Raw genomic sequence first — 26,464 nt, 5'->3', positions numbered from 1 at the left:
ACCCCAGGCATCTTTCAAACTTCTGCTTCTGTGCTGTTTCTCCGTGGGTTATTTGTTGCTCTATGGCATTAAGTGTAAGGGCTCAGTTTCCTCTGGCCTTCCTGGCTCTCCCAGAGTGAGCCCACTGATTTTTTAAATTCTAGGCTTTGGCTTGTGTCCCTGAAGCACGGATAAGATGATGAGATGAGATGAGATGAGATGAGATGAGATGAGATGAGATGAGATACAAATAAAATTCTAGGCTTTAAGTTCTGCTGGTTGGAAGAATTCATGAAATTTGGCCCCTCTGGTTTTCAAAGCCAAACGTTATGGAGAATCAGTCTTTCTGGTGTAATAGCAGGTTTCTTTCCCTACTCCATGCCCACAAGTCCCTCCCTCCAGGGGAGAGTCCAGTGAATCCCTTTAGCTCCTCACTGTGTCTCCACCCTTCCTAATCTCTTCAGTGTGGCCTCTTCTCTACACTTAGCTGTGGAGTTTGATCTGCCAGTCTTCAGGTTGTTTTCTGGGTTCTGATGTGAGTGTTATGTAGTTGTATACATGGGACAAGGTGAACAGGGTCCTCCTACTCTGCTATCTTCCCAGCAATCTCTCTCTCAGTGTATCTTTTTATATAATCTGACTTTTACCACCATAGTAATGTTTTACAAACCATTCACATAATAAATAAACTGTTGAAACCAACCAGTATATAGGGTGACAAGAAATGGATACAAACACTAACAACTGAAGTTAATTATATACAAATGAGTAATATAACCACATTGGGAAGAAAAAAAACCAGCTAGTACCCTTGGGGAAAAAAATAATAATTTAAGGTTAAATACAAAGAATGGTTCATAAATGCTATACTAGTCAGTAAATGTATTTCTTGCATGGAAATGAGTTAGCAACTCTGAAACTACTCTATGGGTACATTAGAAATGAATGAATAAATAAATGTATTGTAGATAATAAGAACTGGGTTTCTCACTCTTATGAAAGAAGTTACAAATAAGGAATAGGAAAAGACTAAAAATGAACCCTATGGTATAGGATTGGAACCTGAACTATCAGTATTAAATCATGTTTTAAATATACACAAAGATAAATATAGATGTATATATCTACATAGGCTAATACATATACATATACATATACATATACATATACATATACATATACTTTCTAGCTCTCTTTGGTAAGAGGGCCTAGAAGAAACAACACTCCAGTAATAATGAACACACCTAGCCCCAAATCTTGGTTTCTAAACATCAGTCTCCAAGAAAAGGAACAAGATATTTTGGAAAAATCATTGATTTCAGGGCTGGACAGGGAATGTATAAGATGATCCTGGAACATCTTGTGGTTCCAGAGAGATAGATAGATAGATAGATAGCCACTTGTTGAAAGAACACAGGAGTCGAGATATGTTCATCAGATTATTCCTTTCTGCCTGTGGACACTGCTGAGTAAGCATCATTAAAGTCTCCCCTCCCACAGCTGTCACGTCTAAGTCAGAATCTACTAAAGAGCCCGAATGGCTGCAGAAGCTTTTTTATCGGAGGTTTGAGCTTCGAAACAACTGATAAGAGTCTGAAGAGCCATTTTGAGCAGTGGGGAACACTCACTGACTGTGTGGTAATGAGAGATCCAAACACCAAGTGCTCCAGAGGCTTTGGGTTTGTCACCTATGCCACTGTGGAGGAGGTGGACGCAACCGTGAATGCAAGGCCACACAAGGTGGATGGGAGAGTTGTGGAACCAAAGAGGGCTGTCTCGAGAGAAGATTCTTAGAGACCTGGTGCGCACTTAACCGTGAAAAAGATTTTGGTTGGTGGCATTAAAGAAGACGCTGAACAACATCACCTGAGAGATTATTTTGAACAGTAGGGGAAAACTGAAGTCATTGAAATCATGACTGACCGAGGCGGTGGCAGAAAGAGAGGCTTTGCTTGTGTGACGTTTGATGACCGTGACTCTGTAGACAAGATTGTCATTCGAAAATACCATACTGTGAACGGCCACAACTGTGAAGTCAGAAGAGCCGTATCTAAGCAAGAGATGGCCAGTGCTTCGTCCAGCCAAAGAGGTCGACGTGGTTCTGGAAACTTCGGTGGTGGTCACGGAGGTGGTTTTGGCGGGAATGACAACTTTGGTCGTGGAGGAAACTTCAGTGGGCAAGGTGGCTTTGGTGGCAGTCGAGGTGGCAATGGATACAGTGGCAGTGGGGATGGCTGTCACGGATTTGGTAATGATGGAAGCAACTTTGGAGGTGGCGGAAGCTATAATGATTTTGACAATTACAACGGCCAATCTTCAAACTTTAGACCTATGAAAGGAGGCAATTTTGGGGGGGCCGAAGCTCTGGCCCCTGTGGTGGTGGAGGCCAATACTTTGCCAAACCACAAACCCAGCGTGGCTATGGTGGTTGCAGCAACAGCAGCTATGGAAGTGGCAGAGGTTTAAAAAAATATTTTTATTTTATTTTATTTTTTTAATTTTTTTTAACGTTTATTTATTTTTGAGACCGGGAGAGACAGAGCATGAACAGGGGAGGGTCAGAGAGAGGGAGACACAGAATCTGCAACAGGCTCCAGGCTCTGAGCTGTCAGCACAGAGCCGGACGCGGGGATCGAACTCACGGACCGCGAGATCGTGACCTGAGCCAAAGTCGGCTGCTTAACCGATTGAGCCACACAGGCGCCCCTAAAAAAATATTTTTAATGTTTATTCTTTGAGAGAGAGAGAGAAAGAGAGAGCATGAGCAGGAGAGGAGTGGGGGGGTGGGGGGGACACAGAATCTGAAGCAGACTCCAGACTGTCAGCACAGAGCCCGATGGAGGGCTCGAACTCACAAACCGTGAGATCATGACCTGAGCCGAAGTCAGACGGTTTTAGGTTTTAATTACTACCAGGAAACAAAGCTTAGCAGGAGAGAGTCAGAGAAGTGACAGGGAAGCTACAGGTTCCAACAGATTTGTGAACTCAGACAAGCACAGGGGTGGCAGGGCCTAGCTGCTACAAAGAAGACACATTTTAGACAATACTCATGTGTATGGGCAAAAAGCTCGAGGACTGTATTTGTGACTACTTGTATAACAGGTTATTTTAGTTTCTGTTCTGTGGAAAGTGTAAAGCATTCCAACAAAGGGTTTTAACATAGATTTTTTTTTTTTGCACCCATGCTGTTGATTGTTAAATTAAAAGTCTGATCATAACGCTGCATCAATGTGTCTTTAAAAAAAAAAAGAAAAAGAAAAAGAAAGAAAGAAAAAAAAAGAAAGAAAGAAGGAGCTCCTAATGGCCAAATCTGGAAGAATTGAAGCAATAACAATAATAATAATAATAATAAATTATAACCTACAGGATAAAATAAATATCTGGTCTCTATCAATATTAGTGAATAAATAAATGGAAGAGGTAGTTCTTGCTGGCACAGAGTTCCAATTAATAAATGTGGAAGAGGGGCGCCTGGGTGGCTCAGTCAGTTAGGCGTCTGACTTCAGCTCAGGTCACCATCTCGCGGTCCATGAGTTCGAGCCCCGCGCCAGGCTCTGGGCTGATGGCTCAGAGCCTGGAGCCTGCTTCCGATTCTGTGTCTCCCTCTCTCTCTGCCCCTCCCCCATTCATGCTGTGTCTCTCTCTGTCTCAAAGATAAATAAACGTTAAAAAAAATTTTTTTTTAAATAAATAAATAAATAAATGTGGAAGAGGGAAAAGAAAATTACCCTTAGGTAACATCACAGTAATAATTGTTGCAGACAATATCTATCAATGAATTCCAAAATTCAGTGGATGAAAGTTGGAGAAGACACAGAATGTGCACAGTCTCAAAGTATCTTCCCCAAGGTATTTATTAACTACACAGGGAAAAATAGTAACTTTACAGTAAACAAATCATTTTAACCAAGTGATCAAGGTCAACATAAGTCATCATGCAGACCCCTGTAATATGATGTACTAAGGATGAAGATCATTTATGGGGTATTTTTGCCCCCAAAATGCATAATCCCAATCCCATCGTGAAAAATATTAGAGAAACCAAAAGTAAGAGACATTTAAAAAAGTTACATTCTTTGAAAATATCAAGATCTTGGAAACAATGAACAACCAAGGAAATGATACAGACCACAGAAGACTAGGGAGAAAGTAGGTGCTCTCTGAGACCCTGGCTAGGATCCTGGGACAGAAAAACACATTAATGAGAAAACTGATAAAATCAAATGAGATCTTCAGTTAATAGTACTGTATAAATTTTAATTTCCTGATTCTGGTAGTGTACTATGGCTATGTAATATGTTAACATTAGGGGAAGCTGATCTGAAAATATATGGAAAATCTATACTGTTTTGTGGCTTTTCTTTAAGTCTAAAATTTTTATGAAATAAAAAAGATTAGAGAAAAAATTATTTTGCATTATTTACTACAATTAAATCAATGCATACTTGACTGACCAGCAATTCCATTCATAGATGAAATGCATGCATATGTGTACCAAAAAATATTCACAGAAATGTTTATAGTGATATTATTTCTAGTAGAGAACAACAGTAGAATGGATAAAATCATAAAATGGAATGATAGTAACAAAAATTAATGAATTATAGTTCCATACAAAGAATCTCCTGAACATAATATTAAGCAAAAGAAACCAGACATTAAAGAATATATACTGCATGATTCCATTTATCGGGAAAAATCAACCTACAATGTTAAAGATGAAGATAATTGTCTTTTGGGAAAATGGGGAAGTTTATGTGGTGCAGATAACATATATATATATATATATATATATATATATATATATATATATATACATTTCTGGGATTTGTATATTTTGTGATAGTTCATGTAGTACTTTTATTTATTTATTTATTTATTTATTTATTTATTTATTGGGAGAGTGCAAGCAGGGAGGGGCAGAGAGAGGGGGACAGAAGATCTGAACTTGGCTCTGCACTGACAGGCTGACAGCAGCAAGTCCACTGTGGGGCTCGAACTCTTGAACTAGGAGACCATGACCTGAACCAAAGTCAGGCGCTCAACCAACTGAGCTACCCAGGTGCCCCTCGTGGAGTATTTTCAACTGTGAGTTTTCACTTATGTTTATTATAATTTTTAAAATTTTTAAAAGAAGAGTTCAACCAATGCTTCCATTCTAGATGAAGTTACGTGGACAAGATTCATCCTCTTATATAAGACAACTAAAAGAAGTCCACCTAAAATGATTATAAACCCCAGAACTCACACAGGGAGGAGAAGTATATTCTGTTCCCAGATTGACTAAAAAGCTTAGTTCATAGGACATCTTATGGAGTATTCAGACAGGCTTTTGCCTCATAGTGGGGGCAAAATAAGCTGTAGACTAAATGCTCCTATAGTCTCATCTAACAGTGAACAAAAGGATCAAACTACTGCTACATAAATGTGTCCTAAAAGTTTGAAAATATTTATCGGATTAGAAAAATGCCCAGCATCTAGCAAGATAAAGTTCACAATATCTGACATACAATAAAAAAATATCAGGCAAAAGAAGTGACATCAGGGAAGATAGCTGAGGAGGAAGCACAGGAATCCATCTCTCCAACTAAACAACTGTATTGGCAGAGTCTATCTGATTTAACTAATTTGGGATTCTGGGGTTTATTCAATGCTTTACAACTTTTAAGGGAAGGCTTGACCAGTAAAGTGTAATTTCAGCCTTTAGAACTATAGCCGGTATCCATTCCCCACCTTCCACCCCTCTTACAGGAAACGTTCCTAGAGCACCTTACAAGAGCTAGAGTAGGCAGTAAGTATCTTCTCTTGTAAGTAAGAAATCTTTGTTCTGATTGTGAATTATTGTTTCAGATCAGGGAGGTGCAGATACAAAGCCAGGCTAGCATTGTTGGAATCTCCACTGAGTGAAGCACCTTTCAAGGGGTTTAAAGATATAGCTTCTGCTCTTTTCCTTTCAGTTTCTTTTTTGGCTCTTTGGGAGCCAGACATTTAAAGAGTAGGAAATCCAAAAGCAATTATATGTTTGGGGGAATTTAGAAAATCATTATGGGGGCGCCTGGGTGGCTCAGTTGGTTAAGTGTCCGACTTCGGCTCAGGTCATGACCTCACTCACAGTCTGTGAGTTCGAGCCCCGCGTCGGGCTCTGTGCTGACAGCTCAGAGCCTGGAGCCTGCTTCAGATTCTGTGTCTCCCTCTCTCTCTGACCCTCCCCTGTTCATGCTCTGTCTCTCTCTGTCTCAAAAATAAATACACATTAAAAAATTAAAAAAAAAAAAAAAAAAGAAAATCATTATGCATGCCCAAAAAAAGATGCAGGCTGATGCCTGGCACATAGAGATTAAAACAAACAAACAAAACAAAACAAAACAAAATAACCCCTGGAGGTAGTGGAGAAGGATATTTTCATTTTCAGACTTACCATATTATAACATTCAAATGTCCAATTTTCAACAATAACAACAAAATCACAAGAGACACAGAGAAATAGGAAAGCATGTTCTATTCAAAGGGGAAAAAAAGTTGTAAAAACCATCAACAAGGAAGACCAAATTGCAGTCTTCCTAGACAAAAACTTTAATAAAATAATAAAATAAAATAAATAAAAATTTAAAATAAAATAAAACAAAATTTTAAATAAAATAAAATAAAACAACTGTCTTAAAGATACTTAAAGAGTTAAAGGAAGACATGGACAAGGTCAGGAAAATTATGTATGAACACAACAGGAATATCAATAAAGATATTTAAAAAAAAAAACATAAAAAAGATCCAAAATGAAATTCTGGAGCTGAGAAGTATATCTGAAACTTCCAAAAATAAAACAAACAACAAAAAAGAAAATAAAACAAAAGAAAGAAAGAAAAGAAAATTCCACTAAAAGGATTAAAAATCAGATTTAAGCACACAGAAGAATAAGCTAACTTGAAGATAAGAGTTTAAATGATGGAGTCTGAGGAACAGAAAGGTAAAGCGAACAGAACCTAAGGGACCTGTGGAACACCATAAAGAAAGGAATATATACATTGGAGGAGTCCACAAAGGAGACAAGAGAAAGTGACAGATTATTTAAAGAATTACTGGCTGAAAACTTCCCAAACTTAAGGAAATACATGAAAGTACAAATCTAGAAGCTCAATGAATCCCAAGTATGCTAAACTCAAAGAGACCCATGCTGCAACAAATAATAACCAACTATCAAAAACCAAAGAAAGAATGTTCAAAGTAGCAGTAGAGACACAACTATCACATACAAGGATCCCCATGAAGATTATTAGAATTTTCATCAGAAGCCTTGGAGGCCCCAAGTCAATGGGTTGATGTATTCAAAGTGCTGAGAGAAAAAAAAATGTAAATCAAGAATTCTATATCTGGCAAAAGTGTCCTTCAAAAATAAGGAAGAAATTAAGACATTACCAGACAAACAAAAGCTGAGAAAGTACATTACCACTAGACCTGTCCCATAAGATATGCTAAGAAGAGTCAGGTTGAAATGAAAGTACTCAAAACTCTGTGGAGGGGAATAAAGATCCTGATAAAGTCAAATACATAAGCAATTATAAAAGCTAACAGAATCGTAATTTTGGTTTATAACTCCATTTCTTATTTTGTACATTATTTATTTATTTTTTTAATTTTTTAATGTTTATTTTTATTTTTGAGAGACAGAGCATGAGCTGGGGAGGGGCAGAGAGAGAGGTAGACACAGAATTCAAAGCAGGCTCCAGGTTCTGAGCGGTCAGCCCAGAGCCTGACACAAACAGTGAGATCATGACCTGAACTGAAGTCACATGTTTAACCAACTGAGCCAGCCAGGCGCCCCCATTTCCTACATTAAAACACAAATGCATAAAAAACAATTGTTAGTCTGTTTGGGGGTACATTATGTACAGATGTAATCTGTGATCTCAGTAACTGAAAGGAGTGGAGACAGAGCAGTATAGGGGCAGAGTTGTTGTATGTGATTAAAGTTAAGCTAGTATAAATTCAAACTAAGATTGTGTAAATTTGCAAAATTATTTGTAATCCCCTTGGTAACCAAAAAGAAAATAAGTATAGAATATACACAAAAGGAAATAAGAAAGGTATCAAAACATTTCTTTAAAATACATGCACACACACACACACACACACAAAAGATGACAGTAATATAAAAAATAAGGGGGAAAGCTATAATGCAAAGAGAAAATAAGTAACAAAATGGCAAAAATTGAGTCCCTCCTTATCAGTAATTACTTTAAATTTTATGAATTAAACCATCTTATCAAAAGCTAGTGATTAGCAGAATAGATTAAAATTTTTTTTTAATGTTTATTCATTTTTTGAGAGACAGAGAGTGAGTGGGGGAGGGGTGGAGGGAGAAGGAGACACAGAATCCGAAGCAGGCTCCAGGCTCTGAACCGACAGCACAGAGCCTGATGTGGGGCTTGAACTCACAAACTGTGAGATCGTGACCTGAGCCAAAGTCAGACGTTTAACTGACTGAGCCACCCAGGCACCCCTAGCAGAATAGATTTTTTTTAAACTATGATTCAACTATATGCTACCTATAAGAGACTCATTTTATTTATTTTTAAAGATTTTATTTTTGGGAATGCAAGCTGGTGCAGCCAATCTGGAAAACAGTATGGAGGTTCCTCAAAAAACTAAAAATAGAGCTACCCTACGACCCAGCAATTGCACTACTAGGCATTTATCCAGGGGATACAGGTGTGCTGTTTCTAAGGGACACATGCACCCCCATGTTTATAGCAGCACTATCAACAATAGCCCAAGTATGGAAAGAGGCCAAATGTGTATCGATGGATGAATGGATAAAGACGTATTACTCAGCAATCCAAAAGAATGAAATCTTTCCATTTGCAATTATGTGGATGGAACTGGAGGGTATTATGCTAAGTGAAATTAGCCAGTCAGAGAAAGACAAAAATCATATGACTTCACTCATATGAGGACTTTAAGAGACAAAACAGACGAACATAAGGGAAGGGAAACAAAAATAATATAAAAACAGGGAGGGGGACAAAACAAAAGAGACTCATAAATATGGAGAACAAACAGAGGGTTACTGGAGGGGTTGTGGGATGGGGATGGGCTAAATGGGGAAGGGGCACTAAGGGATCTACTCCTGAAATCATTGTTGCACTATTTGCTAACTAATTTAGATGTAAATTTTTAAAAATGAAAAAAAAAAAAAAAGCCCTCAACCACCACAACTTGTTCTTCATGCTCAATATTCAGTGATGTTAGCTAGTTTAAGGTCCTCTTGAAGCTGATTAGGTTTAGCTGTAGCAATTAGGGTCCTCCTGAAGCTGGAGATGTATCTTTGTCACTCATGTAACAAGGCTGCTATACGAAGAAGAGGAATGGATATTCAGGAGACAATCAGAATGGCAGAGAAGGTAGGGGAGAATAATAGGAAAGCTTTGGAGGCTTGAAGTGTAAGAGAAGACAGCTGAAGGATTAAAAGGGTACATGAAGAGGATATCAAGACTGACAAAGATAGAACTCACAATTTTGTCGAGAACTGGCACTATTTATCTTCATCTGGTTTTGGAGACATAACTGCAATGAAATATATTTGCCATGTTGCTCCAAATCAGGGAGACTTGTTTCTTATATTTCAAGACACTTCTCAGGGTTTTCTTTTTCTTATTAAAACATTATTATAAGGAATTTTCCCCTTAATTGCTGGATTGCCACTCAGGACTGGGTGATCTTCAAGTCCCAACACAGAGGTAGGCACTTTCTGTAGTGGGAAGATCCAATACTGAAGTGCTTGTTTGGAAATGTTTGTAAAATAGATACACATCTGGTAAATGAATGAACAAAGAAATGAAGAAACATTGATAGGGGAAAGCTTTCACTCTCATTGCTGCTTTTACAATCTCAAATCTGTTTTTAAAAGGAGATTTGAAGCTTTCTGCTGGTTTTAGTTTCTTAAGATCCTTAAAAGGCGGGAAACTGAACCTTTGAAATTCAATGGGAGAAAAACAAGAAAGGTATAGGCATTCAAAACCATGTGTAGCAGAAATATCAGGAGACCTCTGACAGATCATTTCATCTCCCTGAATCAGTTTCCATCTGCAAAATCATTGATGAGCTTTTGTGTCAAAAATTAGATCATCTTTGGCTTTTCAAGATGCATGGAATTGTATTGGGCAGAGGTTTCCTGGGCAAGAATGCTCTATTTCATTATACTGCTAATGTAGGAAGCTCCACAAAACACTGGGGAAAATGGTTTCACTGTCAATGAAGGCTGCTATGTGAAGCAGGGACCTATGTTTAGTTAGCGTCTGAGTCTATCATCACTTCAATCTTTCCTGTTGAAAAGTGAATTACTGTAATGAGCTCTTATATATGCAGTCAAGCTGAAGAAATGGGAACAGCGTGCTGGTTAACTAGAGACTCCTCTATACCTTAATAATCTTGTTTATGACTAGACTGAAGTCTTCAGGACTCAAATATTTCACTACTTCTCAAAGGGGCTATTCTGGTTATTATCTAAATGATGTCTAATGAACCATCCCGAACTGAAAAAAAATAAAAGATTTTATTTTATTTTTAAGTACTCTCTGTACCCACCAAGGGGCTCAAACATACAAACCCAAGACCGAGAGTCACATGCTCTACCAACTGAGCCAGCCAGGCACCCTATAAGAGACTCATTTTATTTTTAAAATTTTTATTTATTTATTATTATTTTAGAGAAAGAAAGAATGAAAGCTTGCAAGTTGGGGAGGGGCAAAGGGAGAGGGAGAGAGAATCTCAAGCAGGCTTCATGCCCAGCATGGAGCCCCACGTGGGGACTGATCTCACAACTGTGAGGTCATGACCTGAGCTGAAATCAAGAGTCAATCACTTAACTGACCAACTGAATCACCCAGACACCCCACAAATAGACTTTAAATCAGAAAAGATTACAAGAGCTAATAATAAAAGGTCCAATACGGCAAGAAGAAACAGTTATAAACATTTATGCACCTGATAGCATACTCTCAAAATTTAAGAAGTGAAAATTGACAGAATTGAAGACAGAAATAGTTCTATAATAGGGGGAGACTTCAATAAGTGACTTTCAGTAACAGAACAACTAGACAGAAGATAAGTTAGGAAATAAAGAACTAAAACAACACAGTAAACCATCTAGATATAACAGACGTATACAGAACACTTCAATAGAATACACAGTTTTTTCAAGTGCATGTGGGACATTCTTCAGGAGAGACCATATGTTAGGCCACAAAACAAATATCAATATATTAAAAAATATATCACATGAAGCATTATTTTTTACAAACACAATGAGATAAAGTTAGAAACCGATCACAGAAGAAAAACTAGAAAATTCACGTACATGGAAATTGACATATTCTTAAGCAATAAATGGGTCAAAGATGAAATCACAAGGGACATTAGAAAATATGTATGGATGAAAATGAAAACACAACATACCAAAACTTATAGCATGTGGCAAAAGCAGTGCTAAAAGGGACATTTAGAGGAAAAAACTCTAGGAAGTTTACATGAAAAAAAGATCTCAAGTCAATTACCTAATTTTACATGATAAGGAACTAGAAGAAGAATAAATCTGAAGCTAGCAGATGGAAGAAATTTATAAACAGTAGAGCAGACATAAATAAAAGAGTAGAGGGGCACCTGGGTGGCTCGCTTGGTTGAGCGTCCAACTTCAACTCAGGTCATGATCTCACACTCATGGGTTTGAGCCCCACATAGGCCTCTGTGCTGACAGCTCAGAGCCTGGAGCCTTGCATCGGATTCTGTGTCTCCCTCTCTCTCTGCCCCTCCCCCACTCACACTCTGTCTCTCTCTCTCTCTCAAAATAAATAAACATAATAATTAAAATTTTTTTAAATAAAAGAGTAGAGAAAATCAATAAAACAAAAGTTGCTTCTTTCAAAAAAAAAAAAGAAATCAACAACAATGATAAATCTTTAGCTAGATTGACTAAGAAAAACAGAGAAGACTTAAATTACTAACATCAGAAACCAACATGGGAACATTACTACTGATTCTACAGAAATAAACAGGATTATGAGAGGGTACTATGAACATTGTATGCCACCCAATTGGATAACCTAGATAAAATGGAACAATTCCTAGAAACACAAAACATATAAAGACTGAATTGCAAAGAAATATAAAATCTGAAAAGACATAACTATAAAGGGAAACAAATTGGTAATAAAAAACTTCCCAACGAAAAAAAAACTCTATGCCAGATGGCTTCACTGATGGAATCTACCAGACTGGAGACTTGATATGTCCCTGAGGTAGGCCAGTGAATGTGTATTGCTGGCCTTGCCACCTGAAAGCAAACTGTTTCTGGTTGTCTTTATTGACAGGTATGAATTTGTCATATCAGTAGCTGCATACCAGCTACCAGAGGATGTGTTAATTTGCTCAAGCAATGAAACCACATCTGGCACACAGTTGCAATTGGAGTCACTATCTGGTTAATTAATTTTACAATAATCCACTTTTAGTCTCCAAGATCCCTCTGTCTTCTGCACAGGCTAAATAGGCAAGTTGAATAAAAAAGTGATGGGAATTTCCACTCTTGCATCTTTCCTTGATGGGGGACACTTATCTCTACAATTCCTCTAGAGATGCAGTATTGGTTTGGGTTTACTATTTTCTTAAGTAAAGGAAGTTCTAGTGGCTTCCACTTGGCATTTCCCACCATAATAGCCTTTATTCCACATATCAGGGAATCAATGTGGGGATAATGCCAGCTGCTGATTATGTCTATTCCATCTATGCATTTCAGATCTGGTGAAATAATCACATGATGGGTTCACCATAAATTTTTGGCAGTGTACCATAGTCATTCCTCAAATTACCCAGCCTTGTCTTTATTCAAAGGGTTCTGGGTCTTTATTTATTTATTTTTTTTTTTAAATTTTTTTTTTTCAACATTTTTTATTTATTTTTGGGACAGAGAGAGACAGAGCATGAACGGGGGAGGGGCAGAGAGAGAGGGAGACACAGAATCGGAAACAGGCTCCAGGCTCTGAGCCATCAGCCCAGAGCCTGACGCGGGGCTCGAACTCACGGACCGCGAGATCGTGACCTGGCTGAAGTGGGACGCTTAACCGACTGCGCCACCCAGGCGCCCCGGGTTCTGGGTCTTTAAAGTGGCTCAAGTCTAGGAACTGATTGAGGGGCCATGCCTCTTTTCATGATTCAGTTTAGACTTTTGTCCACTTGACCTAGAAATATTCTACTTACACAGTTCAAATGAGAATTTAGTAAGCTTCTTATCTATTTCACTTCTAGGAACATCGTAATCAACTAGCCAATGTTATAGTTCTTTATAAGGCCATTTTGATTGATGCTTTGACTCTGCTGTCCATTACAGTAACCACAACCGCCTTTGGTGGTTGAGTACCACAACTTGGCCCCTGTCACCTCAGGATTCAATTACTCCCATTGTACTTAGGTTTCTCAATTCAGTGACTGTGTTTCCCACTGTAAGGTCTGGACTAGAAAGGCAATCACAGAGCTTCCCAAGGATGCCCAGGCCTCTCTCATAAATTCATTTCTCACAGTCACAGTAAAAGGTATATCTTTTGAACTTCTCTGGAGTGGTTCAGTAGGTTCTAAGTGACAAATCTGCTGTAACGTTCCAGTCTCCCTAAGCCTTTGAATTCTTTCCTCTACATTAAACCAGGGCAAGTCTGGTATTTCTTTCTCACTGTGGGCAAACTTCTGGTCCACATTTCAGCCAACTGACCAACCAACCAACCAATCAACCAGTTAGAACCTTTTCTAATTCCCCAAGCTGTAATATTAAATACAATTTCTCTGCTTAATGAACGCATATCAATAAATTCAGCCTGACCCAACTTTATGTTCCTCCCATACTCTTATATCCCATATCCCATACTCTTAATACCCATTCCTACACATATTCCCTGGATTTCCATCTGTAAACATGAGAAAACTCAAGTCATTCTTTGGAGTGTAGTGCATGTCCTCATGGATCACACTTTGAACCTCACCTTTAGTGTCCTGCTGCATTTGAGTATAGTTATAAGTCTAGAAACAAAAAGATGTGGTGAGTGTGGTTCCTGAAAAAAACTCAGCGTTATCTTGCATGGCACCTGCCTCAAAGAGGTCATTACAGTGTCTTCAGACAATTAAGGGTTAATCCCTTCAGACAGGAGTGGAGAGGCCACTACTACTATGGGCAAAGAGGCCACTCCCATGGATACGAAGAGGCTGCTCCTATGGAGGGTGGAGAGGTGGTTCCCCTGGTGAAGCACACTCATCAGAATTTAGAGGCTTAATGTCCCAAGGTTTATCAGGGCCTTCCCACACATCCCCATTCCAATTTTCACAGTCCTGTTCCTTCCTAATCAACGTCTTCACTTTAACAGTAGACATCCTGCAAGGCTGGGAATTCAACTTGCATTGTAATTCATCCAGTCAGAGAATGAGATTCTTGGTTTAATTTTAAGCAATCTCAGCCATGCAGCTATAGGAGATAAGGGTCTCCTTCAGGACACACAAAGAAGCTTTCAGGTCATTCATGTCGTGCTTCAGCTAGAAATTTGTATCCCTGAGCTCATCCTTTTCTTTCCCCCACTTTATCCAGTGACATTAGGAGCAAGCAACCAATCTCATTATATGTGTTAGTTTGCCAAAAATGTCTGAAAGTATCATATACACAGTCACCCAGATTCTTGCTTCTTAAAAGCTATTAACTAGGAGTATCCAATAGTAATATTTTACATATCTTAATTGACAGACCAAGTTAAGGACTATCAGTGCTCTCTTTAATACTGGAAATGGAGTCATTCACATCTTTAAATCTAATCAGATTAGAAAGCCAATTCCAGAAACCCTAAACCCAATTCAGAAAACTTATCCTTAAGATTCTATTCCTTCAGAACCGCTTTCTCTATACCAGACTCTGTATTAGTAGTAGTAGCATTCTCCAGAGAAACGAACACTGGAATATATATGTACACAGATAGATAAATAAATATATATAGATATATATAAAGAGATTATAAAAAATTGATTCGCATGATTATGGAGGCTAAGAAATCTCACGATTTTCAGTTGCCAAGCTGGAGAGCTAAGATAGTCTATGGTGCAGTTCCAGTCCAAAAGCCAGCAGGCTCAAGGCTCAAAAATGCTGATGTTTCAGTTCAAGTCTGAAGGCAGGAAAAGACTGATGCCCCAGCTCAAGGAAGGCAGGGAGGTCGAGCTCCCTTTTTGTTCTATTCAGGTTTTTAATTGACTGGATGAGATCCAATCACATCAGAGAAGACATTCTGCTTAATTCAGTCTGATTTGAGTGTTAATGTCATCCAGAGACATCTTCATGGACTTACTCAGAGTAATATTTGGCTAAATGTCTGTGTACCCTGTGGCCTAGTCCAGGTGACACATAAAATTAACTATCACAACTATCAACACAGGAAAATATTTGCAAATTATATATCTGATAAGTGGTTAATATCCAGCATATATAAAGACTTCCTAGAACTCAACAAGAACAAACCCAGTTCCAAGATGGGCAAAGGACTTGAATAGATATTTCTCCAAAGAGTATATATACATGGCCAACAAGCACATGAAAAGATGCTTAACATCACTAATCATTTGGGAAATGCAAATCAAAGCCACAATGAGATACTTCACACCCATTAAGATGGCTATTATCAGAAAGGGGAAAAAAATAACAAGTGTTGGTGAAAATGTGGAGAAATTGGAACCCTTGTGCACTGCTGATGGGAATGTAAAATCTTGCAGCCACTACAGAAAAAAATACGGCAGTTCCTCAAAAAATTAAAAATAGAATTACCAGGGGTGCCTGGGTGGCTCAGTCGGTTAAGTGTCTGACTCTTGATTTCAGCTCAGGTCATGATCTCACAGTTGTGAAATTGAGCCCGGTATCAGGCTTTGTGCTGAGAGCATGGAGACTACTTGGAATTCTTTCTCTCCGTCTCTCTCTATCCCTGTTCTGCTTGTGCGTGAATGCACTGTCTCTCTCTCTCTAAATAAATACACATTAAAAAAAATTGAAATACTATATGAGCCAGAAATTCCATTCCTAGGTATAAAAAGAATTTAAAGCAGGGACTTGAACAGATATATTATACTATATGTTTATAGCAGCCTTATTCACAATAGTAGAAAGGTGAAAGCAATGAAAATGTCCACTGATGAGTAAATGGATAAACAAAATATGATACATACATACAATGGAATATTAGTTACCTTCAAAAGAAAGGCAATTCTGATACATACTACAACCTAAATGAACATTGAAGACATGCTAAGTGAAATACACCAGGCACAAAAGAACAAATACTTTATGAATCCACTTATATAAGGTATCTAAGAACAAATACTTTATGAATCCACTTAGATAAGGTATCTAGAGGAGGCAAATTCATAGAGACAGAAAATAGGATGCTGGTTGCCAAGGTTTGGGGGAAATAGGTGGTTATTGTTTAATGGGTCAGAGTTTCTGTTTGGGATGATTAAAATTTCTGAAAATAGTGTTGATGCTTATACAATACTGTAAATTACTTAATGCCACTGAATTGTATGATTAAAAATAGTTAAAATAATAAATTTTATGTTATGTAAATTGTACCACAATAAAAAAATTGAAAAATGGGTAATTGCCTTTTTAAAATAATAATTGAAAGGTAAATAAATATTTATAACATATGTAGAAGTATGATATGAATACCACAAAGGCCAGGAGAGAGAAAATGGTAGAATATTGTTGTAAGGCTCATACACTATTCAAAAGTGGTAGGTTACCATTTGAAGGTAAATGGTGTATACTACAAACCCTAAAACAACCACTTAAAAGGTGAAACAGTGTTATAGCTAAGAAGTCAATAAAGGAAATAAAATGGAATCATAATAATATAATATACTTAATCTAAAAAAAGATCAGAAAAAATAAAATGAAACAAGAAAACAGATGGAACAAACAGAAAACAAATAGCAAGATAGTAATTTTAAACTTACTCATTAATAATTACATTAAATACAAATGGTCTAAACATCCCATTAGAAGGCAGAGACTGTCAGGTTGGATTTAAAAAGAAACCCAGGGGCGCCTGGAGGCTCAGTCATTTAAGCGTCTGACTTCAGCTCAGATCACAATCTCACAGCTCATGGGTTTGAGCCCCATGTTGGGCTCTATGCTGACAGCTCAGAGCTTGGAGCCTGCTTTGGATTCTGTGTCTCCCTCTCTCTCTGCCTCTCCTCTGCTTACACTCTGTCTCTCTCTCTCAAAAATAAATAAAACATTTAAAAGAATTTTTTAAAAAGAAACCCAATTACATGCCTTCCTATAAGAAACTCACTTTAAATATAATAACCCAAACATGTTTAATGTAAAATAGAGAAAATGCAAAGAAGGTAACACTCATCAAAAGAAAGCTAGAGTGGCTATATTAATAACAAACAAAAATAGATTACAGAGAAAAGTATATTACTAGAAATAAATAGGGTCATTTCATGGTGGTAATATGGCCAATTCATTGAGAGGGCATAGTAATTCCATACGTTTAGCATATAAAACAGAGCTTCAAAGTACATGAAAAACTTTGATAGAACTATCAGAAGAACTAGAAGAATTCACAATTATAATTAAATATTTCTACACCTCTGTCTTGATAATCGATGAAGTTGAGAAGAGATAATGGAAGTACTTGTACAGTACTATCAGCCAATTTGATGTAATCATTATTTATAGGGTACACCGCTCAATGAAAGAATACAAATTGTATTCAATGCATACATAACATTTACCAATTTAGACCATATTCTGGGCCTTAAAACAAATTTCAAGAAATTTACAAGGATTCAGATCATATGGAATAAGTTCACTGATGCCAATGAAATTAAATTAGAGATATGTAAGAGACAAAAATCTCAAAATATTTGGAAAATAAACACTGTTCTAAATAACCTATGGGTCGAGGAATAAAATCAAAAGGAAAATTGGAAAGTATATAAAACTAAATGAAGGGGCGCCTGGGTGGCTCAGTCGGTTAAGCGATCGACTTCAGCTCAGGTCACCATCTCGCGGTCCGCGAGTTCGAGCCCCGCGTCGGGCTCTGGGCTGATGGCTCAGAGCCTGGAGCCTGCTTCCGATTCTGTGTTTCCCTCTCTCTCTGCCCCTTCCCCATTCATGCTGTGTCTCTCTCTGTCTCAAAAATAAAAAAATGAACTAAATGAAAATGCAACATTTTCATTTGCATTGCAAAGGGAGATATACCACTTCTTACAAAAGAAAAAAGTTCTCAAATCAATGACCTCAGCTTCCACCTTAAGAAACTGGGAAAAAAGAGTATATTATATCCAAAGTAAATAGTGTAAATAAAATAATAAAAATCAGTGTGGGAATCAGTAAAATAGAAAACAGAATTAGAGGGGCACCTGGGTGGCTCAGTTGGTTGGGTGACCGACTTTGGCTCAGGTCATGATCTCACAGTTTGTGAGTTCGAGCCCCGTGTCGGGCTCTGTGCTGACAGCTCAGAGCCTGGAGCCTGCTTCAGATTCTGTGTCTACCCCTCTCCTGCTCACGCTCTGTGTCTCTCTGTCTCTCAATAATAAATAAACATTAAAAAAAAAAAAAAAGAAAACAGAATTAGAGAAAATCTGTGAAGCCAAAAATTGGTTCTTTGAAAATAGCAATAAAATTGATAAACCTCTAGCCAGACTGATAGGAGAGAGAGAGAGAGAGAGAAGAAAATTACTAATACCAGAAATGAAAAGTGACATTATTACAGATTCTACAGATAACAAAGGGTTAATAAGGGATTATTGTGAACAATTTTAGGCCAATAAAATTACCTAAGATAAAATGGACAAATTACTTGCAAGATGCAAACTGTGAAATCTCACTCAAGAAGACAGATAAACTGAATAGCCCTGCAATTTTTTAAATTGAATTTATAGTTTAAAACTTTCCCATGAATTAAACCACAAGTCTATATGTTTCCACTGATTATTTCTCCTTACCCCACCCAAACACTTAGTGGATCCTACCAAACGTAAAAGGAAATGCCAATTCTCAACAAAGTCTTAAGGAAAATTAAAAATATTTTACTTGAGTTTATAAAGCTAATATTAGTCTGATGCCAAAACCAAAGTATTAAAGGAAAACTACAGGGCACCTGGGTGACTCAGTTGTTAAGATTCTGACTTTTGATCTCAGCTTAGGTCTTGATCTCAGGGATTTTAGGGTCATGAGTTAAGCCCCATGTTGGACTGCATGCTGGACATGAAGCTTACTTAAAAAAAAAAAGAAAGAAAGAAAACTACAAACCAACATGTTTTGTAAACATAGACACAAAAATTAACAAATGTTAGCAGACTGAATGCAAGATAATACAAAGAATACTACATTATGAGTGAATGGAATTTATCCACAAAATGTGAGTTTGGTTTATCAGTCATAAATCAATGTAATTCACTATTTTAACAGATTCAAAAAGACAAAAAAGAAATCACATGATAATCCCAATAGATGCAGTAAAACCTTTTGATAAATCCGAGTATCTATTCCTAATTAAAAATCTTGGCTGGGGCGCCTGGATAGCACAGTCAGTTAAGCATCTGGCTCTTGATCTGGGCTCAGGTCATGATGTCGGGGTCATGATTTCATCAGGGTTGTGAGATCAAGCTCCATGTTGGAGCCCTGTGTGAGGCTCCTTGCTAGACTTGGAGTCTGCTTAAGATTCTATCTCTCTTGTGCACTCTCTCTCTCTAAAAAAAAAAAACAAAACAAAAAAAAACCCCACAACCAAACAAACAAAAAAACCTCAGAAAACTGAGAAAAGAAGAGAATTTCTCCAACTTGATAAAGAGCACCATAAAAAAATATACTGCTACAATCATAGTGAATGAGGAAGACTGAATTCTTTCCCTTAACATCAAGAAGAAAACAAGGATGTCTCATCACTTCTATTCAACTTTATACTGTAGTTCCTTGCCTACTCAGTAAGTTAAAAAAAAAAAAAAAAGCTTACTTATTTTTCCCCTCCCCCACAAAAAACAGTTAAAAGCCACCACTGGGTGGCTCAGTCAGTTAACCATGATCTCATGGTTTGTGAGTTTGAGCCCCGCATCAGGCTCTGAGCTGTCAGCATGGAGCCTGCTTGGGATCCTCTGTCTCTCTCAAATTAAAAAAAAAAACAAAAAAGCAAACTTAAATGCACACAGACATAAAAGGAGGAATAAAACTGCCTCTATTAGCATATGATAGGGTTGTCTATGTAGAAACCCCAAGGAATATATGAAGAAAATCTATGAAGACTAGTAACTGGGTTTTATTATACAAGATGCACATACAAAAATGTATTTTATTTGTACATATTAATTGTGAACAATTGAGAATGGAAATAAAAAAACAATACTATTCACAATATAGTATAAAAAATGTGAAATACTTAGAGACTAACAAAAGATTTGCAAGGTCTAGCACTTGGGAGAAAAATTAGACCTTCATAAATACAGAGATATTCTGTGTCCACAGGTCAAAGGACTCAATATTAAGTTCTCAATTCTCCCCTAATTAGGGGATCTATAAATTCAATACAATCCCAATCAAGACACCAGCAGGCTTTTTTCTCCCCAAGTAGAATTTGACAGACTGATTCTAAATTTTGCATGGAAATGAAAAGGGAGAAAGTAGTATGGATAAAGACAGTTTTTAGGTTATGAATGTTTGAGTGTGTCCCTCCAGAAAAAGAAGCCCAAGAAGAGGAAATGGGGATAGAAGGAAGATGTGAGCAAACAAGTTGGGCATAATTGAAAAAGAACAAAATTGGAGAACTAAAAATACATGATTTCAAGAATGATTATAAAACCTCAGTAATCAAAAAAGACACTGCAGTATTAGAATAAAGATAGGGGCTCCTGGGTGGCTCAGTCAGTTGAGCGCCGACTTTGGCTCGGGTCATGATCTCACAGTTCCTGAGTTCGAGCCCCCGGCCGGGCTCTGTACCTACAGCTCAGAGCCTGGAGCCTACTTCAGATTCTGTGTCTCCCTCTCTGTCTGCCCCTTCCCTACTCATGCTTTCTCTCTCTCTCAAAAATAAATAAACATTAAAAATTAAAAAATATATATAAATAGATCAAGAGAACAGACTAGAGAATCCATAAACTCACACATACATGGTCAATTGATTTTCAATAAAGGTGCAGTGCAATGCAATGGAGATAGGATAGTCTTTTCAACAAATGAATCTAGAATAATTCTTTTTAATGTTTATTTTTGAGACAGAGTATGAGTGGGGGAGGGGCAGAGAGAAAGGGAGACACAGAATCTGAGGTAGGCTCCAGGCTCTAAGTGGGCAGCACAGAGCCCAACAATGCGGGGCTTGAAATCAGACTACGAGATCATGACCTGAGCCAAAGTCAGAGGCTCAACTGCCTGAGCCACCCAAGAGCCCCTGTTTTGTTTTTGTTTTGTTTGTTTGTTTTGACACCTCAATCAATATCTGATATCATTTACAAAGAAAGATAAAATGAACCATAAAGCCAAGCCCAAAGCCAAAACCATGTTTCACAACCAGTAGGACAATGATGTGACTGTTTGGAGCCCTCAGGGCAGGAATCATCAAATTGAATATGCAATGGAAGCTGTCAAACAAGGTTCAGCCACAGTTGATCTGAAGAAAAAACAAAAAAAAACAACACACAGTGTTGGCTGCATTGAAGACAGCATAGTCAGAGCCTGCAGCTCATCAGAAAAAATTCTCCATGTTGACAACCATATTGGTATCTCAGTTGTGGGACTTACTGCTGATGCTAGACTGTTATGTAATTTTATGCACCAGGAGTGTTTGGATTCCAGATTTGTATTTGACAGACCTCTTCCTGCATCTCATCTTGTATCTCTAATTGAAAGCAAGACCCAAATACCAACGCAACGATATGGCCAGAGACCATATGGTGTTGGACTGCTTATTGTTGGTTATGAATATGGGCCCTCACATTTTCCAAACTTGTCTATCTGCTAACTATTTCGACTGTAGAGCTATGTCCATTGGAGCTTGTTTTCAATGAGCTTGTACTTACTTGGTGAGACATATGTCTGGGTTTATGGAGTGCAATTTGAATGAACTGGTTAAACATGGTCTGCATGCCTTATAAGAGACACTGCAGAACAGGACTTAACTACAAAGAATGTGCCCATTGGAATTTTTAGTAAAGACTTGGAGTTTACGATTTATGATGATGATGATGTATCTCCATTCCTGGAAGGTCTTGAAGAAAGACCACAGACAAAGGCACAGCCTGCTCAACCTGCTGATGTACCTGCAGAAGAGGCTGATGAACCAATGGAACATTATGTCATAAACCAGTCCTTATGCATGTTATCAAATGTGTAAGAATTCAGGATCATGTACTGATGACAATAATCTATACTTTGCACCAAAATATGCAGGGTCTTATGGTATGTTTTAGGAATCAGTCCAGATGTGAGTTTTTTCCAAGCAACTTCTCTGAAACTATGTAATGGTGTGCATTTTTCTTTGAGAGTGTCTATATAATCATTTTCTAGAAAGTATAATTATTTGTACTAATGTTTTTATACGAAGAGCATAGTGTCTTTGTGGTTTTAAAGACAACTATGAAATAAAATTTTTTCCCTTGCCAAAAAAAAAAAAAAAAAAAGACACGTTGAACCATAGATGTAAATGTAAAATCTATAAGTATAACTCCTAGAAGAATACATAGGAGAAAATGTTTGTGACCTTGAGTTAGTCAAAGTTTGCTTTGGAAGAAAGAAAACATTGATATATTGGACTAACGAATTTTGTTCTTTGAAAGACACAATTAGTAGAAAAAAAGACAAGTCACAGAATTGGAAAAAATATTTGCAAACCACCTATCTGATAAAAGTTGTAATCAGAAGACATAAAAATACTCAAATCTCAATAATGAGAACATAGACCAATAAACTTTTAAAATATGGTCAAAATATTTGAACTGCTAGAGAAGACATACTGAGTGCAAATAAACTCATGGAAAGTTGCTCAAAATCACTAGTCATTATAAAAATGCAAATTAAAACCATAATGAGATACTATTATATACCTTTTGGAATGGTTAAAATTAAAGATCTAGACTCTCCAAACCTTCAGAGAGTGGAATCTATTATTTTAATTCTTTTTAAATGTTTATTTATTTTTGAGAGAGACACAGAGTGTGAGGGGCAGAGAAAGAGGGAGACACAGAATCTGAAGCAGTCTCCAGGCTCTGAGCCATCTGTCAGCACAGTGCCTGATGTGGGGCTCGAACTCATGAACTGTGAGATCATGACCTGAGCCGAAGTCAGACACTTAACTGACTGAGCCCCCCAGGTGTCCCTGGAATGATTAAAACTAAAAAGACTGAAAACATGAAGTGTTGATAAAGATGTGGAATGATTGAAAACTCATATACTGCTTGTGGGAATATAAAATAGTATAACTACTTTTTAATAGTTTTTATTTAAATTCCAGGTAGTTAACATACAGTGTAATATCATTTTCGGGTGTACAATATAGTCATTCCACACTTCCACAATACATCTTAATCCTTATCACCTAGGTAAATACCTAGTAGTACAATTGCTGGATCATAGGGTAGTTCTATTTTTAACTTTTTGAGGACTCTCCATACTGTTTTCCAGAGTGGCTACACCAGTATGCATTCCCACCAACAGTATAAGAAGGTTCCCCTTTCTCCACCTCCTCACCAACACCTGTTGTTTCCTGTGTTGTTAATTGTAGCCATTCTGACTGGTGATATCTCACTGTAGTTTTGATTTGTATTTCCCTGATGATGGTACTGGCACAAAAATAGACACGTAGTTCAGTGGAACAGTATAGAAAAAAACAGAAATGAACCCACAACTATATGGTCAATTTATCTTCAACAAAGCAGGAAAGAATATCTAATGGAAAAAAGATAGTCTCTTCAACAAATGGTATTGGGAAATTGGTCAGCAACATGCAAAAGAATGAAACTGGACCACTTTCTTTTAAAAACATTTTAATAATATTTTTATTTATTTATTTTTGAAAGAGAGAGAGCTAGCAGGGGAGGGGCACAGAGAAATGGAGGAAGAGAATCTCAAGCAGTCTCTGCATTGTCAGCACAAAACCTGAAGCAGGACATGAACCCACAAACCGTGAGATCATGACCTGAGCCGAAATCAAGAGTCTGAAGCTCAATCAACAGTCATAGGCTTAACTGACTAAGCCACCTAGGCACTCCTGAAACTGAAACACTTTCTTACACCACATGCAAAAATAAATTCAGAATGGATTAAAGACCTAAATATGAGACAGGAAACATCAAAATCCTAGAGGAGAACATAGGCAGTAATTGCTTTGACATCAGCCACAACAACTTCTTACTAGATATGTCTCCTGAGGCAAGGGAAACAAAAGCAAAAAACAAAAACAAACAAACAAACAAAACTATTGGGACTTTATAAAAATAAAAGGCTTCTGCACTGCATAAGAAACAATCAACAAAACTAAAAGGCAACCTACAGAATGGGAGAAGACATTTGCAAATGACATGTCTGATAAAGGGTTAGTATCCAAAATATATAAAGAACTTATAAAACTCGGGGCGCCTGGGTAGCTCACTCAGTTAAGCGTTGGACTTCGGCTCAGGTCATGATCTCGTAGTTTGTGGGTTAGAGCCCCGCGTCGGACTCCGTTCTAACAGCTCAGAGCCTGGAGCCTGCTTCAGATTCTGTGCCTCTCTCTCTGGCCCTTTCCCACTCACACTCTGTCTCTCTCTCTTCCTCAAAAAATAAATAAACATTAAAAACAAACCAAAAAAAGAACTTCTAAAACTCAATACCCAAAAAACAAATAAACCAGTTTAAAAACGGTCAGAAGACATGAATAGACATTTTTCCAAAGGAGACATCCAGATAGCCAACAGATATATAACCACTTTTTAACAGTTTGGTAGTTTATTTTAAAATTGAACATTTATGGGGCGCCTGGGTGGCTCAGTCAGTTCAGCGTCCGACTTCGGCTCAGGTCATGATCTCGTGGTCTGTGAGTTCGAGCCCCGCATGGGTCTCTGTGCTGACAGCTCAGAGCCTGGAGCCTGTTTCAGATTCTGTGTCTTCCTCTCTCTCTGACCCTCCCCTGTTCATGCTCTGTCTCTCTCTGTCTCAAAAATAAACGTTAAAAAAAATAAAAATAAAAAAAGAAGTGTTTCCTTCACTAGCCACATTGTGACCTGTGACTTCTTAAAAAAAAAAAAAAGATAAAATCGAACATTTACATACCACGTGACCCAGCCATTCCAACCTAAATATTTACTCCAAAGAAATGAAAGCATAGGTCTACAAAATAAGTCATGAAAAAGTAAACAAACATTCATAGCAGTTTCAGTTGTAACAACCCCAAGTCCAAAGCAACCCAAATGCCCATGCCATGGAGAAATACTCAGCAATAAAAAGAATGAACTATTGGGGCACCTGGGTGGCTCAGTCAGTTAAGTGTCTGACTCTTGATTTTGGCTCAGGTCAAGATCTCATGGTTCATGAGATCAAACCCTGCAGCAAGACCCGCATTGGGCTCTGCACTAACAAGTTTTTTAAACCTTAAAAAAAAAAAAAAAAGAATGAACTATTCATATCAATAAGAATGTGGATGAATCTCAAAATAATTATGCTAAAAGAAAGGAGACAGAAGAAAGTGGATGCTGTATGATTTCACTCTCATAAAATTATTTTAAAATACAAAATAATCTATAGTAAAGAAAGCAGATTGTCAGTTGCCTAGAGATTGGGATGGGGGTGGGGAAGGGTGTGTGGGAGGAATTTTAATGGAGCTTGAAGAAACTTTTCAGGAGTGATGGGTAAGTTCATTATGTTGATTGTGATGAAGGTTTCACAGGTTTTTATGTATATCAAAACTTGTATACTTAAAAAATATACAGTTTATTATGTGTCAATTATATTTCAGTAAAGTTGTTATAAGCAAATACCAGGTTATTGTTCTTTGTTGTGGAGAGTTGGAACAGGAGTAAGTTTATGCGGAGAATGAGAAAGTACAAAAATTTAGCACTCTTTAAACATAGGAAAAAACTTCCCTGAATTAATTTCTTTTAATCTGATTGGCTTTGTTGTATTCTGTTTGACAGACTAAAATGCAGTATAGCCTTAATTATTTGGGGTTTATTGGATTGTTATACTATTTAAGTATTTTGTTCATTGTCCTTGGATTTCTCTTGGCCAACGAAATCCCCTTCCATGAGGTGTTCGGGGGAAATTAAAGAAACTGGAATTCAAACCAAGCTGTTTCTTCTTGTTAACAGCTATTTGACAAAAACTCAGATGAGAACAAATTAAAACTATTGACTGAAATTAGATACTAATATTAGCTGTAGATTTTAATTTTTCTTTCTACCCCAATCACTCAATCGCATGTGTGATTTAATTCTTAAAAGGTTTGAT

The 26,464-nt window shown here is 37.4% G+C and overlaps 1 protein-coding gene and 2 pseudogenes across 1 annotated transcript in view; 2 read left to right on the top strand and 1 right to left on the bottom strand.

Annotated features, from left to right (window-relative positions):
• Window positions 1-26,464, bottom strand: part of FAM186A (family with sequence similarity 186 member A) — an 81,587-nt gene that overhangs the window by 52,896 nt on the left and 2,227 nt on the right. The gene's annotated exons all lie outside the window — the stretch shown is intronic.
• On the top strand, window positions 1,499-13,383 carry LOC128774909 (heterogeneous nuclear ribonucleoprotein A1-like 3; annotated as a pseudogene).
• LOC109249269 (proteasome subunit alpha type-1-like) lies at window positions 21,546-22,421 on the top strand (annotated as a pseudogene).

The sequence above is a fragment of the Panthera pardus genome, unplaced genomic scaffold (genome assembly GCF_024362965.1).
Source record: "Panthera pardus isolate Hobbes unplaced genomic scaffold, ASM2436296v1 HiC_scaffold_6, whole genome shotgun sequence".
In the NCBI taxonomy this organism is placed as follows: Eukaryota; Metazoa; Chordata; class Mammalia; order Carnivora; family Felidae; genus Panthera; species Panthera pardus.
This window is presented reverse-complemented; position numbering and strand designations above follow the sequence as displayed.